The sequence below is a fragment of the Rhipicephalus sanguineus genome, chromosome 4 (assembly GCF_013339695.2).
Source record: "Rhipicephalus sanguineus isolate Rsan-2018 chromosome 4, BIME_Rsan_1.4, whole genome shotgun sequence".
Lineage (NCBI taxonomy): Eukaryota > Metazoa > Arthropoda > Arachnida > Ixodida > Ixodidae > Rhipicephalus > Rhipicephalus sanguineus.
Window position 1 is genome coordinate 202,585,505 of NC_051179.1, and position 15,360 is coordinate 202,600,864.

At 47.0% G+C, this 15,360-nt stretch overlaps 1 protein-coding gene across 1 annotated transcript in view; it reads right to left on the bottom strand.

Moving 5' to 3' along the window:
* The window catches only part of LOC119391038 (uncharacterized), a 595,212-nt gene that overhangs the window by 148 nt on the left and 579,704 nt on the right, over window positions 1–15,360 (bottom strand). The gene's annotated exons all lie outside the window — the stretch shown is intronic.

Below are 15,360 nucleotides of genomic sequence, written 5' to 3' on the forward strand. Positions count from 1 at the left end.
AAACTTTGGCGTGTTCAAAAGCATCAAAACGTTTTGTCGAGTTTTCATTGACTGCACATTCCCCGTTGATTCAATAGTTCGCCGTGATAGCACAATATTCACTGACCTTTGCCCAGATTTTTTCAACCGTATTTCTGCTGGCAAGCTGGAAATATTAAATTCACTGACGCAGTTGTGTCGAAATGTCATTGAGGGATTGCTGACTTGCAATGATCGTATATCGAATCAAATCAAATCAATTTATTTCAACATACAAGCGATGTCGTGGACAATGAACTAAAAGCCAGCAAGGCTTGACAGGGTACATTGCCCATTTTTCAGGCAGTGTCAAAACGGGAAAAACACGAAATACACCGGAATTAAGCTCTAAATACAACGCATGATAATACAAGAATACAAAAATTACATGAAACACAAGAAATACACAAAAAATACACAAGAATTACACTATCAATACACCGAAACATATAACAGGAATGCAAGAATAACACAAGAAGTACCCAGCATTATAAGCACTAATACATAAACATTGGCATTGCAGTAAATAAACATAGTACATAAACATAGGCATTGCAGTTGCATACATGTTTTTTTTTGACATTATGAATAGTTATATTACATTTTTTGTATTTAAGTGATAGGGTAGTCTATAACGTAGCATCTGATAGGTATAGTTCGTTCTAGACCTCGGTAGTTCCCATATTTCAGAGCTCCTTGTATTGGCCATTTTATGCTTTCGCGTTAAATTAGAAATACGTTTTAGAGTGTCATTGTTCTTTTTAATAGCATTCTTATAACTTCTTATTAACAGGTTTTCGTAAATGTTAGGCATGGTACCAAATTTAGCTTTTCGAACAGAGGACTAGTTGGCGTTAAGTAAGGCACATCTAAAATGCAACGCACGGCTTTGTTCTGCATTCTATGCAGGATAATGCTGTTAGTAAGTGTCGTAGTGCCCCAGACGAGATGACAATAGTGTACAGGGATTTGTACAGTAGAAGTTTAACACTTTCAGGAAGAAAAAAGCGCAACTTGCATAGTATTCCCGTTAGCCGAGAGAGCTTACCTACTACCATTTCCACATGAGCATTCCATGATAAATGTTGCTCAAATACAACACCAAGACATTTAAAAGCAGGCACAATAGGCAAAATAGAGTTATTAAGATGCAAATCTGTTGTAGTAGCAACGTTTCGATTTTCCGGCCTAAAAAGTACGGCCTTTGTTTTACTGACATTTATTTTCAACTAGTTAGCGGTGCTCCAGGATGATAATTTTGACAGTACTTCGTTGGCTTTAATCATGACATCTTCAGCATCTTTCGCGGTTACTAGAATTGTAGTGTCGTCTGCATATATAATAAATTTTACGTCATTATCAATACTAACTACGTCATTAATATAAATACAAAAAAAGCAAGGACCCCAAAATATTTCCTTGGGGTACTCCTGCAATAACTGGTTTCAAATCGGACACGTGACTATTTATAACTACTTTTTGCATACGGTGCTGAAGATATGATTTTATTAATTTCGAAAAAGCACCGCGAAAGCCATAATATTTATTTTTTTTCTATAAGTGTGGTATGATTGATGCAATCAAACGCCTTTGAGTAGTCCACAAAAATACCCAAAGTACATAGCTGACGTTCGAAAGAATCTAATATAATTGCCTTCTGTGTTAGAAGCGCAGTTTCAGTAGACTGCCCTTTCGTAAATCCAAACTGCATATTTGTCATTAATTTATGCTTAATTATAATGATGTAACACGGCTGTGAATTAATTTTTTGAATTAATCGTGCGATGTAAAATACGCCACTTGCTTAGAAAGCATTCTTGTTGCAATTATACATCTATACGCATGTACACACACACACACACACACCACACACACACACACACCACACACACACACACACACACACACACACACGCGCGCACACCACACACACACATCACACACACACACACACACACCACACACACACACACACACAGCGGCAGGCTCGACGGGCGACCGCGAGAGGCAGTCGGCGTCATTATGCCTCTTTCCTCATAAGTTATGGCCATATCAATTCTTGAAGCCGAAGGCGCCAGCACGCCAAACGGTCAGATGGGTCTTTTAGATCAGTGAGCCAGCAGAGCGAATGGGGATGGCTGATGACCTTGAATGAGCGGCCGTACAGATATTGACGAAATTTGATAACTGGCCACACCACGGCGAGACACTCCTTCACGGTAGTTTAGTAGTTCGCAGTGACTATTCTGTGGTCCAGACCACAGAATAGAGCGCAGCTTTATTCTGTGGACCCGACCACAGAATAGAGTGCAGCTTTATTCTGTGGACCGCACGATAAACTTGCGCGCTGTGGGCTGCACAGAAATGTTCTGTAGCCCAAGCAGCCCACCTCTCTTGACGACGGGACGACGGTTTCTGCGCACCACACCACATACTAGAATCCCAATCTATTCTGTGGACCAGACCACAGGGTAAACGGCAGCTTGGTTCTGTGAACTAGACCACAAAATAAAGGGCAGCATTATTTTGTGGACCACACCAAAGAGACCGGCATTGAAGAGACTTGTGCTGTGGACCGTGCGCACCAGACATCGCTGTAGCCCAAACAGCCCACCTCTCTTGACGACGGGTTTCTCTCACAAATTGGTAGGGTTTTTTCTGTGGTCTAATTCACAAAATAAGCACTGCGCCGTCCTCTCTTGACGACAACTTCTGTCGCGAATCGCAATATTCGCTCGCAGCTTTGTGAATAAGTCCGGACCAAGGAGGCCATTTGCGGGCATAGTACGCGAGGTGGAAGACGCTGATGCGTGAAAGGTTCGAAATACGAAGGCGAAGCCCACCTTTGGCATGCTTGCTGGTCTGACATGCCAAAGCAGGTAAACTTGTCGTGAAATGAAGCAGCAAAAAGAAGGCGTATAATAACAAATGACAGCGGTTCTAAAAATTTCTGGACCTGATCTATCGAGTGCAGAACACTTAAGTCACTTTCACCACAGTACATTTGTGTCATGCAAAAAAGAAAATGTGAAGATATGCACGGGAGACTTAAATTTTGAGCGATCCCCCCGATTGTGGGAACACGGCCACAGATCTACTTAAGAACAGCGCCAACGCCACCGCGAGAAGGGAATCATAACGACAAAGGGCGACACTACTAAAATACTCTGGCCCTGATCTCTCGCGTCAGGAAACACTTCAGTCACTTTCACCGCAGTGCACTAATGTCGTCCAAAAAAGTGCACTGAGATTGGCAAGGGGCTACTTTAGCTGTTTCTGTAAAGTTTTCAGACGTTGACGACCATACAAGTACTCGTAATTATACGGCGCGTGCAAGTGTATCTAATTAAGTGACAAAGTGTGCTGTGTCCAGTGACAACTAGTAGAATCTCGCCAATCTTGTTGCGTTTTTTTTTTCTTGACACAAGTCTAATGCGGCGAAAGTGGCTTAAGCGTTGCGTACTCGATGGATCAAGGCCAGAAAATTTTATACACGCTGTCATTTGCTGTTATTGTTTTCTTTTCGCGGTGGCGTTAGCGTTCTTTTACGGGTGATTTATGGCCGCGCCCATTCAGAAGGATTGCTCAAAATTCGAGTCTCCCGTGCAAATGTTAGTGAACTTTTTCACATGACACAAAAATACTGTGGTGAAAGTGATAGCGATTCAAAAGAGAAGCGGTCGTTAAGGGAGCTCGAACGTTGGAAAACCGAAGTCTTCATGGGGTGGGTTCAGTTCCTTCTGAGGGCATTAAAAGTGCCTGTTCTGTGGACCAGACGACAGAATGAACCCTCGCAATTTGTGACAGAAAACCGTCGTCAAGAGAGGTGGGCTGCTTGGGCTACAGAACATTTCTGCACAGGCCACAGCGCGCAAGTTTATTGTGTGGTCCACAGAATAAAGCTGCACTCTATTCTGTGGTATGGTCCACAGAATAAAGCTGCACTCTATTCTGTGGTCTGGTCCACAGAATAAAGCTGCACTCTATTCTGTGGTCTGGACCACAGAATAGTCACTGCGTTAGTAGTTCTCTTCCGTGCGAGCGAGAGCTCTGCTGGCATAGGCTATCACTTTTTCAGTGCCCTCTTACCACTGTACCAGTACGGCGCCCAGGCCTACATTGCTGGCGTCGGTGTGAAGTGCTGTTGGCGCTTCGCGGTCAAAATGCGCACGAACTGGAGATGTTTGGAGGCTTTCACGTAAGTCGCTAAATGCCCTTTGTTTTTTTTTTCGCCCCAAAGAAAGGGAACATCCTCCCGTGTAAGTCGTGTGAAAGGGGCCGCAATAGACGAAAAGTCGCGATGGATCGTCGGTAAAAGGCGCAGAGTCCTAAGAAGCGCCTCACTGCTTTTTTGTCGTGTAGTGCAGGAAAACTTGCAACAGCCTCTATTTTGTCGGGGTCAGGTCGAACACCCTCGTGACTTACGACGTGGCTTAGCAAGCAGAATTCACTCAAACCAAAATGGCATTTTTCTGCTTTTAACGTCAGGCCAGCCGAACGTATAGCTAACAGAACTGTGAATAACCGGTCTAGATGTTCTTCAAATGCAGCTGAGAACACAATAACGTCGTCTAGATAGACCAAGCATGTTTGCCATTTCAGGCCTGACAGCACGGTGTCCATTAAACGCTGCAAAGTGGCTGCCGCTGAGCATAAGCCGAACGGAAGCACTTTAAATTCATAAAGACCGCCTGCCGTCACGAGGGCAGTTATCTCACTATCTTTCTCGCCGACCTGTCTGCCAATAGCCGCTTCGCAGGTCCATTGATGAGAAATAACGTGCATGCCGCAGCCTATCGAGAGCATCGTCTATGCGTGGCCGCGGGTAGGCGGTTTTCTTGGTGACTTGGTTTAACTTGCGGTAATCGATACAGAAACGCAAGCTGCCGCCTTTTTTTTACAGCGAAAGCTGTTATTAGATCACAACAAGCGCCATTTTTGGCCTGTAGTTGTCCGCCGCCGCCGCCGGTGTCCGTAACCCCTATCGCTCGAAATAAAAAAAAAACGAAATAAGAAAAAAAAAGTTCAGAATGTAACGAGGTTCGAACTTGGGTCCTCTGCGTGGGAGCTCAGTATTCTACTTCAGACTCATGCCAGTGCTTGAAACTGCATTGCAAAAAGACCCTATACAGGCTTCATGTCGGGAAGGAACCACATTAACCTATGTGTAGCGTGGTAGAAGAGTAAAATAACAATCGAGCGTCACACAACGCGAATTCTGTAACCAGGCGTCAAACAATGCTAATAGCGCAACGAGTAGGTTGTTGAATGCTTCCAACCCATTACAAAGAGCCCTGCCATAATTATTCATCGTCATCAGCCACAGCATCAACAAAATGCACATATTGCCTTACAGGTGTTGAGCAGGTACCACGGTTCTCCGCAAAATGACGACAAATTGCATAGTGGCTGCTTCCCTACTTCACAAAAGTTATGATTTATAGCGTAGTGGGTTCTTCCCAAATGCACTTCTATTGGTTGTCAAGGAAGCCCACAAGGCTCCCATGATCCATTTCCTCAGGGTCTCAATAAAGTTAATTCACTCTCTTTATCTCTTTCTCACGTTAGCGTATGTTATAAAGTGTGGTGGGTGAATGAAATAACGACCGGGCGTCCCACAATGCGAATTACGCGACTAGTGGGTCCTTTAAAGCTTGCAACCCATTACAAAAGGCTCAGTCATAATTCTTCATCGTCATCAGCAGTCGCATCAAGAAACTGCACGTAATGCCTTACAGATGGTAACTCGCTTCTCCGCAGAATGACGAGTAATGTCGGTGTGGCTGCTTCTCAACTTCACAAAAAAAAAGAGTATATAACCGGCTCTAGAAATGCCGCTCTTCGAGCTTTCGCTGTGACTGTGCCGCGGTTTCCGCGCAGGCCTGGCGTCTTTTTAACCAATACCACGGGGGATGCCCAGGGACTTTTTGAAGGCTGTATGACGTCACCCAGGAGCATCTTCTCTACAGGCTTTTGAATCTCCTCGCGTTCTTTCGGAGCCACGCGGTAGCGACTTTGTCGGATCGGTCTCGTGTTATTTTCAACGATTCGGTGCTTGGTCAATGGTGTTTTCTTGACCTTTGATGTACAAGAAAAACAATTTTCGAACTGGTGTATCAGTTCCAGTAGGCGCTGCCTGTAAGAGGGGGACGGGGTAGAGCAGATGTCGACAGACAAAGGCGTCGAGGCAGGCGGGGGGTCGCGTCGTGAGGTTGCAAAGCGAAACAATCCTTCGCTTGGTCTATGTCGTCATAGTAGGCAAACGCGGTGCCTTTCTGGATGTGGCGGTGCTCGTTGCTGAAGTTGGTGAGGAGCACTTCTGCCTGCCATTCAGATAGTTCCAGAACGCCTCTCGCGATGGAAACACAATGCGTAAGCAAGAGCGTAGCTGTTTGCTCCTCTATCACATCCTTATGACACGGCCGCTCACAAGATACAGACACAAGGCAGCAGAATCTCGGCGGGAGCGTCACATCGTCGGCTACTCGCAAACGCTCGTGTCAATCGTTAGTGGTGGTCGTGGTGGTGTCGACATATGAATGTGCGAAAAACGTCACCATGCGGTCCGGGATGTTGATGTCAGCGTCGTACTCTCGCGGAAACTAAACACCCAACGTGAGCTCTTTACAATATTCTGGTAAGAGGACAAAAGTGGCGGCGAAGCTGGAATCACCGATTATGAGCCGAGCGGTGCATTTACCCGAGTCATTAGCTGACCGCCAGGATTTCTTATGTGCGGCCCTGTCGACGGCGTCTTGACCTTCCGAAGGCGGTTGGCGAGCTCTTGCGGCATAATCGAGAAGTAAGCGCCTGTGTCAACAAGTGCTGTCACATGATGTCCGTCTATGAGAACGCTGAGATCGGCATGTACAACTTTGTCGGTATTAGTATTCGTCGTCGTCGTGATCGTCGCCGTCGTCGTCTTCTTCATATTGTCTTCTTGCGGTGGTAGAAGGGACTTTTCGGTGTCTGGACGATTGGCAACATTGCTCCCAGAGGTCGCAGCAGTTAGTTTCCCCGGCGCGGGCTAGGGGAACGGCCTCTGGCGACTTCAGCGTAGCTTTGACGGTTCGGGGAAGTGTGACACATAGGTGACGGATATTGCCAACGACGACTTGAAGCTACTTGGCTGGTCGACAGGCGATGAGCGTGGTGGGCGCGACGGTCTTCAAAGGGAAAAGAAGCGGAACCAGAAAAATTGCCAAACCCAGAATCTCGATGACGGCAGTAGCGGGAAATGTGGCCTGGTTCTTTGCAGTGGAAGCAAAGGGGTCGATGGTCAGCCGTGCGCCACAAGTCGGTTCTGCGGACTGGTGGTCGTCTCGCAGAATCCCGTTGTCACTAAGGCATGGCAGCGGGCGGTGGCTGGAAGGGCGCTGCCTCAGGTAAAGGTGCAGGACGACGGACCACATCAACATAGCTGAACGGACGCGGCTCAGGACATGGCGTGTGTGATGTAAAGGCTTGCCGCAACTCCTGGCGCACAATTTCGGCAATAGAAGCAACTGTTTTTGCACTAAATGCAATCCGGAAGTTCGAAAAGAAGGCTCCCGGTTCTCGTACCATGTGCGAGCGCTATTTTACAGCGCGAAATAGGCACGGCCAAGCTTTTGTTGCTCACTCCAGCGAATGACCACAGCGACCCGTTCGAACTGTTCGAGCCAGTCCTCGGCATGCTCATACGCTTCCCCACGGAATATTTCAGGCACGTGAGGATCGATGCTCAAGAGTCACCTGGGAAGGAAGGAGATGTTGTAGGAGCTGCAATGCTGTGAAGAAGAGGAACAGTCGAGAACTCCGGACTTAGGCCTAGTAGGTGCCGGCTGAATCGGTGTACTGGAGTCGTGACGAGAGGCTGAGTCCCCGGACTAGGTGTATGCGTCCGAATAACGCTTTCCTGCATCAGGTTGCAGGCTCCAGCACCTCCACCAGTGTCGCGACGTCAAGAGAGAGGTCGCAACGCAAAGATCGAAAGATCAGCAGGTAGGTCTTTTTGTTGTTGTTGTTCCTCGGACATTTGGCGCAACCCACCTCGGGGATAGGCCATGAATCGGACGGTGCCTTTCTTACAGAATCAATTCACTTTCTGAAGGAAACGGTCTTAAAAATGAATAGTTTACGCGTTGCACATTACCAGTACAACTTCATAAAGCTTAAAGAAAAAAAAACAACGAAAGAAAAACGGCAGAAATACATGTATACACAGTTGTGATTAAGGAAGGAAACGTTCGGAAAAGAAATTGAACTAAGTTACACTTAAAATTCAAATCTTTTAGTCTCTCGTAGGAAATCGCATACAGCGTCGAAAACATTCCTGTGGCTAAAAGCAAGCACGGTAGCACCAAATGAAAGAACCACCGGAAGTGACAAATTTAAGCCCATGTATCGAAGGGGATCTTCTAGTAGTCTCTTTTTTGAATTTTAAGCCTGCGGCATGTCAAAAATAAGTGATCCAGAGATTCACTGTCATTGCAGTGAAGGCATAAAAGTGACCGAGCCAGACCAGACCTGTGAAGGTAAAAATTGAGTGGGAGGACTCGACATCGTAGCCTTGTAACTGAGATTTCTTCCTTTCTAGAGAAACACCATCTGCTCCTCCAAGGAAACTTCAGTTGATGGAAATCTGTTGAAATTCGAGATTTGTCGAAGGGATTGGGCATTGTAAGCTTCTCAAATCTCGCTGCAGTGACATATGCCGAAGTCGGCAATATAGACATAACAGGGCCATCGTGGGATGACACTGCAAGTGAATCCGCATACTCATTGAGTATCAAACCTTTGTGGCCAGGTACCCACACTAAACGAATAAGTTGTAAGTGTCTTGGAATTAGTGAATAGAATGTCTCTAAGGTACTTGATAAATTTGGTGCGCTTAAGGAAGAACAGACAGAGAGGCAGTCGGTTAGAAAAACGGCTTCCGACAGACACTGAGGCAATTTACACAATGCAAGGACTATAACTAGCAACTCAGCCTGCAAAAAAGGCGTATAGTCAGGTAACGGAGTTGAGAAACTCCATTCTAGAGAGAATGATGCGATTCCCACACCTCGCTTTTCTTCGCAAACGGAAGCATCAGTCGCTATCACAATGTTTGTTTCTAGATTGGCCAAATGATCTTGCACAATGCCGTTTAGATATCGATATGGTAAGTGTTTAGCATTCCCTGGATATATGCCGTCAAATTCAATCCTAATTGCTTTTACAGTGCTGAGTATAAGTATTTCATAGAGGTGAACTTTTAATGGGTTTAAAAGTCTTTGTCTAAAAATGACTTGGGGAAACGTAATCTAGACCATTGGTGATTAAAAATGAGGCCGTTTGATTAATGAAAACGTACTGTGACCTCCTCTGTGGAGACGCGTAAATTTTTAGGAATGTTCGTATTGTTAGAACATGAAACGTTTTGATAAGAAAAGGCAGGCGTGATTCTTTTTATGGAATAATTTTTGCGACAAATTTAGGAAGCCCAAGACATAATAGTAATGATTCACGTTCTAAAAGAACCAGTGGTCGAACTTTGTAGGCTGGAGCGCCAGAAAGCAAAACGCAGCAGAATTCTAATATCGGTCGAATGTACATACAATAAATCATAACAAGCAAGTCTCTGCGCAAACCTGTGCACTTGTTGCTGAGCTTACGTAGCATACCTGCTGCGCGTGCTCCCTTAACAGCCATGTTTTCTATATGTGGACTCAAGTTAAGTTTTTTGGTGTAGGTTACCCCTAAATACCTAACTGCCTCTACCTGGGGTATGATGTCTTGTCGGTAAAGTAAAAAAAAATTGCACTGGCTGGAACACTTTGTGTGAAAACTACGATTGCGCTTTTATTGCTATCAAGCGATAAGTTAATGGCCTCGAGCCACGTTTCCAGCCTATTCATATATGTCCACAGAATTTGGTATAGTGTGTGAATGTCTGCTGATGTAGCAAAAAATGCGATGTCATCGGCATACACGTACACCTGTATATCCTGGTGTGTGGGAATAGTACATAGCAGAACATTCAACAATAGCGGTGATAATACAGACCCTTGTGGGAGACCTATCTTGAGGAAAAACTGTAATGACGCAAAGAAGACGGGGACGAAGCGAAGACACGAACAGACAGACACGGGCGCCAACTTCCAACTGTTTATTATCAGAAACCACGCCGATTTATATACGCTGCCGAACAAGGTAATCCCATAACAGCAATTGAGACATCGCAGAACTAACAATTCATCATGTGCCATAAATACAGAGACAAGGCATGCGCCGGAACGCGATCGAACTATGAAAACATGCAAGCACCTATGAACACGTGCCAACCCTAGTGAGAGGAAAAATGAATATCGCACATTCTAAATTCTACATGTCTAAATGCCATCTTTCAAAAAGATAGCCTCTTTCTCGCTTAGATCGAGTGATGGGGCCCTAACGCACTGGCTACCTGCCCTCTTTATTAGAAACGCTTCAGTTGTCTCCCTTTCAGTGCGGCTGTTTGCTCTCCTAAGAAACGTGGTTTGGCTGAAGTGTGGCGCACAACCACAGCGCTTGCAGTGGTCAGCCAAGTGCCCGCCCATGTTGCTGCTAACCGCCAAGCGGTGCTCCCTTGCACGATCGTTGAAACACCGGCCTGTTTGGCCGATGTACACCCTACCGCAGCTTAGGGGGATATTGTATACCACATTGCTGACACACTCGGTGTATCGCGTGGCGTGCTTCTTGGAGCAAGCAGCCGGCTGCTTATCTGCCATCAAAGGGCAAATCCTGGCCAGTTTGCATGGAGCGGAAAATACAATGCGTGCAACAAAATTTCAAGCCAAGTTTACCTGCCACTTTATTTACTTAACGAATGAATCGTGAGTCTATTGGTAAACTGCTTTCCTTGCACGTGATTCTCATCAAATAGCGGCTGTGGTTTTGACTTGCAGCCGACATTCGAAACAGCGCCTCACTTTTAAGAAAAACTGGAAGTTTCATGGAGAAGTTCAACAAGGTCAAAGTCATACTCGGTCAGATGTGCAATACCCGCATGTATTTCGTGGAGATCGATGTGTATATCTGAGGAAATCATGCTACGCTTTTTCTCATAACTGTAGTAAGATTATGGTTAAAACACTATTAGAAAGCTTCATTAGCAACTTCTGAAAACACTTTCATATTTGTAATTTCTGTGACGCTGTCTACACAAAATTTGACACGGTGCATAACAGATTGGAAACATCCGTTTACCAGGTAGAAGCTTTTGTGTGATGGGCGAAGACACCAGGTGATCTAAGAACATAACGTCGCATGTCTCCTCTGCTTTCCTTTTTTTTCCGTCAGAATGACATGCCAGCAGCCAGCCCATCACCTGACCGCTGAATTTGGAGGGAGTACGACAACAAGGCGTTCTCCTGCGATCAAGTTCAAGAGACTGAAACCTTCGGTTGGCACACTTCTCGAGACAGCCCTTATTTCGTGCTTGACGATGTACTACATAAAGGACCTCACATACCCAATTGGGTATGCTCAATACTTCGTCTTGTGCAGAGTATTATGACCCCAGTTGTTCCAGGTGTTTTGCTGGCGGGAAGCTACTGAAGACACATTGAAAAGATCAAAGGTATTCGTTAAGCACCAGGATATATTTGTCCAAAAAAAAAAACATCGGATGGCACGTTTATCGTTTCCTTCAGCGCTGAGCATTGCTTTTAGCGGTGTTTGTATTTTTTTACAATAAATAATTATTTTTACACCTGAGCAGTACCAGTTTCTCGCATGCTTATAGCTAGACACAGCGGGTACTCTTGAACTATGCAGCTGGTATGGTCCGTGAAGTCATTCTTAACTGAAATGATTCCGCTGAAAGGTACATTTATGGGGAACGCGGTGCGTCCATGCTTTAAACGCCGCTACTAAAGAAACGATGCGAATTTTCATACGCATGTCTAAACACACTGCATCCTTATAGTTTACAAACTCATTGTTAATGGTTAATCTAGGTACCCATCAAGGGGAACTGTGCGCGAAAACGCTCCTATGTGATGTAATCGGTTCACGTTAAAAAAATCCCAAGTGGTTAAAATGAGGTAGTATTAGCATACGGTAACCAGAGCTTCGTGTGCACAATTTCTTGTGTTTGTTGGCACTGCGGATTTGTCGAAGACTAAACACTGGTATACGCGCGTTACTTTCCGAATACAGTACAGCGTACGTGCCCAGCCAACGCAACGTGTGCGTACACAATTCTAAAACTCTGTTAGCCAACAATCAACCACTACACGGCCTGCCACTTGACGTCAAAGGAGCCCGCATTAGGGATGTTAAGAATTCCGAAGGCCTCCGCGGACCCTCCCGCCGCAAAGACTGCGCGCGCAGCCCAAGCCGTCATCTTTAGCTAACGCGCTGTTATATTTCTGTTTTGTCTCCATCCGTACTAGTTGAGCGTGACGTGCCAGTCGACGCTTTTCCAAGAAAGCTCCATAACTCCTCGTCTGCCGGCATCGAGGGTCGGAAACCGTCAGACCGCGCCACCTCCGCCGGCATAGCTTCGGCGGGGCAATTTTTGACGGCGGTGTTGACTGAAGAGGAGCAGTGCGTCGTTCCGCGTGGGTTGTGCTTGTGGGGGTGGCGTACGGTTACGTCGGCAGGAGGGGACGGACTGCGTGCCTGCGTGTTTAACCAGACGCTCAGAAGATCTACTAGAGAGCGGACGTGTGTCCGAACGTTGAATGTATCGTGCCTTTTCTCTGCTTTATATAAGAATACAAGTTTTTCATTTTAACGAAATGTGAGTTTGTCTTCATTAAATCCCTCACACGCACAGTGAGAAGTGACGCATACCTGGCGATAGCGATTACAGTCAGCGAGGAAGTCTAGGGCGCGAGTAATCAGCTACATTTTCTGGTGCCGAAACCCGGGATTACTTCGCCTGCTGACCTTGAAAGCGCCATGGAACGACTGCAGAAGAAGCAAGCCACCCTTCGACAAGCCATCGACGCCATCATCGCAGAGAGCAGCGACCAGCTGCAAGCTCCAGCAACAGCGATCGGTGAGCTTGAAGAACACGTGGAAAACCTTGTAGAGCAAGCAAATGAGCTAAAGGCAGTCAACGACGCCATCGAGAAGAAGATTGAGCTACAGGAACTCGATGCCGCACTGACCGAATGCATTGACTACAATAAGAAAATCACCACTATGAAGACGAAAATCAAAAGAGCCCTAAAAAACGAAGAATTGTGTGAAACAAGATCAGGCACTTCATCAGGAACCAACGATTCGGAACAAGTAGTACATTCTGGTGCTGTTCAGAGCACAGTAGCGACGACTCTCCAGCTGCCGTCATTAAAAACCAGGCTTCCGAAGCTGGAGATCGCCAAGTTCAATGGAGATCTGCGCTCGTGGACTAGATTCTGGAACCAGTTCGAGTCGACGATTGACAAGAATCCAGCGCTTCACACCATCGACAAGTTCCAGTATCTGACTAGCTATCTAACCGGAAAGGCCGCAGCCGCTATCGATGGACTGCCACTCAGTGATCGAAATTATGACATTGACGAGGGTAGCGATGCGGGCTTGTTGGTCTGTCATGGTACTTGGATGTGGGCGCGAAAAGACAAGGACGAAGGGAAGAAGCGCCAGTGTGTGTGTCTTCTTCCCTTCGTCCTTGTCTTTTCGCGCCCACATCCAAGTACCAAGAAATTATGACATTGCTGGGAAGACATTGGTCGAAAGATTCGGCAGGGACGAGGTCATCATTGAGGAGCACATGGCGCGGTTGCTTGCTGTCCGCCCGGTGCACAATCTACACGACACCGAGAGACTGCGGACTCTTTACGATCAACTCCAGACGGGTGTCCGCAGTCTCGAGGCATTGGGTGTGGCCTCGAGCACATACGGCGTGCTTTTGCTGACGATCCTTCGGAAGAGCATCCCGAGTGCGCTTTGCCTCGAGTACTACAGGAGAAAGACAACATCGGAAGCCGTTCCTGAAGGCGACCTTCAGGAGTTCCTAATTCCCTGAAGGTGGACGTGGAGAGCAGAGAGAGAGAGAGCACAACGTGCAGTACGACCGGTGCCTGACGCCGCTGTAAAACAGAAAGCTCCACTCACAAGAGATCGTCATCAAACACCGTCGGCGTCTGCTCTAACAGTGACTGGAAGCGAGGTGCATTGCGCCTTTTGTGATGAAGAAGGCCATACCGCGGCGGACTGTATCAACCCCATTCCCATAGACCAGAAAAGGGCGGTGATGTCAAAGGAGAGGCGCTGTTACAAGTGCGCAAAAGGAAATCACCGTGCCGCCATGTGCAGAACATCGAGGTGGCTCAAGTGTGCGAAGTGCTCAGGACGACACGCAGCGGGTGTCTGCGAGCTCAACCAAAGAGTAACGCCACCTCCCTCAGGCGAAGGTGCTGCACCAACAAGTACTACAGTCCAGTCGTCGCTACAGGTGGAACGAAACCGAGGAAGGGCACGTGTACTTCTACAGACGGCACGAGCGCTTGCGGAAGGACAAAATAAGAGTGCTTTGGTGCGAATGCTTCTCGACGGAGGCAGCCAAAGAACGTTCATACAAGAGAGGGTTTCCCGCGGTCTAAAGCTCCGCGTCATAGGATAGGAGAGGCTGACCATTTATGCCTTCGGAAGCCTGGGGCCATTGGAGGAAAGAAGTTGTCGTCGGGTGGGATGCTGGCTAAGAAACTGGTGCGACAACACCAGAGTCCGCATCGAAGCGCTGGGGATACCCGAGATCAGCGGAGACCTGCTGCCACCACCGGACGACCGCATGTCCAACATCGCGCAGGAACAAGGCCTCGAACTTGCTGAAATAGTACCTGATGGCTACCATCCTGGAGTTGGAGTTGAGCTGCTTGTTGGGGCAGATAACTACTGGGACAACACGACAGGAAGTGTCAAGCGACTCACTGAGAAGCTCGTGGCCGTGGAAACTGCGTTTGGATGGGCACTGCAGGGAACAGACACCACATCGTCTGCCGCAGCGTGCCTAACGAGCGTCGGCATGATGCGAGTCAGCGTGAACACAGAACCAGATGACGTTTCTCGTCAACTTAGGTCATTTTGGGAACTGGAACACCTTGGGATCGTCGATGATGCACCGCTGACCACCGAAAACGACGACGTTCTTAGGGCATTTGAGGACACCATCGTCCACAAGAACGGTCGTTACGAAGTGAGGCTTCCATGGAAAGAGAACGCATCACAGCTGACAGACAACAAGAGGAGAGCATCCCGCAGGCTTCACTCAGTCATGGCGAAACTACTGCGAAATGACGAAATGATCCGCAGCTATGATCAGGAAGTCCGGAACTACCATGATGCCGGACACGCTGAGGAAGCCCCAGAACTGGGTGAGTC